The sequence below is a fragment of the Trichechus manatus genome, unplaced genomic scaffold (assembly GCF_000243295.1).
Source record: "Trichechus manatus latirostris isolate Lorelei unplaced genomic scaffold, TriManLat1.0 scaffold00137, whole genome shotgun sequence".
NCBI lineage: Eukaryota > Metazoa > Chordata > Mammalia > Sirenia > Trichechidae > Trichechus > Trichechus manatus.
In genome coordinates this window covers 783,772-785,441 of record NW_004444073.1, presented here as the reverse complement: position 1 = coordinate 785,441, position 1,670 = coordinate 783,772, and the positions used below count along the sequence as shown (strand labels likewise).

At 41.6% G+C, this 1,670-nt stretch overlaps 1 protein-coding gene across 1 annotated transcript in view; it reads right to left on the bottom strand.

The window, feature by feature from the left end:
* ELMO1 (engulfment and cell motility 1) overlaps positions 1 to 1,670 on the bottom strand; it is a 648,319-nt gene that overhangs the window by 459,465 nt on the left and 187,184 nt on the right. The gene's annotated exons all lie outside the window — the stretch shown is intronic.

Genomic DNA, 1,670 nt, shown 5'->3' with positions numbered 1-1,670 from the left:
TGTGCCTCTTTCTGTATCTGAGCATTACACAGTTAAATGTTTCAGTACTTAAGTCAATCTATTCACTGGTTTAATAGCTGAACTGGAGAACATGGAATTATCATGACCTCTGGCATTTGTCTTTGCCTGCCATTCTAGAAGCAGTCATATCTTACCAAACACAAGCTAGGGGGCCCAAGCAAAAAAGTTTGCTGCCTGTGTAATCATCTTGTTATAGCCCCTATACAAGAGTCAGTGGTAAACATTAAATAGCATGTCATAAAACCCACCGGCATCTGAGTAATACTGGTGGCCGTCAATAACCTACCCTTTAGCACTCCCTCTCATTTATATAACTCAGACTGAGACAGTCTTCTTTTTTTCATCCTGAAATAAATATGTACTCTTCCAAGTCCTCTCCAGAGGAAAAGCACCAAATGATTTAAAATGATAGCTCCCATCCAATTCCCAAACTCTAATTAGAAAACTCTAAAAACGTCCAAATATGTTTTCAGAGAAGACTTCAGAAAGTCTACAGCTGATCTAATTTGAGTCACTAAGAGCAAAGGCACCAGGATGAGAGTAGGGTGACCTTGACAGAGAAGGAATGGCTGGCTGAAGCCCAATGTTAGGGTTGGATGGCTTCTGGGGGAAGTCAGGACAATCTGAGAGGTGTGTGTGTGTGTATATGTGTTTCAGTTTTCACAAGTTGGGTATGATGTTAATGCATCATACCCAAGAAAGGGCTGAGGGACCTCAAGCAGCATGACACAAATGGTTAAGCACTCGACTACAGATCAGAAGCTTGGCAGTTTGAATCTACCAAGAGATACCTTGAAAGAAAGTCTTGACGATCTGCTTCCCAAAGGTCACAGTCCTGAAAACACTAGCAAGGGCAGTTCTACTCTGCATATATGGGGTCACCGTGAGACAGAATCTACTTGACAGCAATGGGTTTTTTGGTTGTAGGGACACCAGAAGGTGTACCTACCATTCTATCCCAACAAAATCAGAGGAATCAACAACTAGGTAGGCTATATGAATATCATCCCATCCTTAGCTCAATCCCCCAGCCTTTCATCTTCGACTATTGAATTGGGGAAAACTCAATATGTTCTTAAAATGAATATTAACACTATTAATAATCTCTGGATTACTAACTTGAGAAACTCCAAATGTGGGGTCTGGAGGGTGGCCGTACAACACTGAGTGCACACGTGGCAAGCAAACACAAGCTGATATATCTCAAAGCATTTTTTGTGTTCGCCAAAATTCTTGCTCCAACCTCTTAGTAGCTTGCTTTCACCATATATACATACAGTTCTGACTGCAAACAGTTGCATTTAATTGTGCCTTGGTTATTGGAAAATGCTGGAGCCCTAGTGACATAATGGTTAAGAGATAATCTGCTAACCAAAAAGGTCAGCAGTTCAAATCCACCAGCTGCTCCTTGGAAACTCTCGGGGGCAGTTCTACTCTGTCCTAGTTGGAATCAACTCAATGGCAATGGGTTTGGTTCCTGGTGTGTCACCACAGTAGAGAGTGACTATCTTAAGTTTTCCCTTCATTTAATGAAAAAGGGTATATATGTAAGGGTGGAGATGGAGGAGAAGGGGTGCAGGAGGAGATTGCAAAAAAAAAAAAAAAAGTGCTTCTAAATCAGTGTCCGCATGGTTTCCTTAGTGGAAACT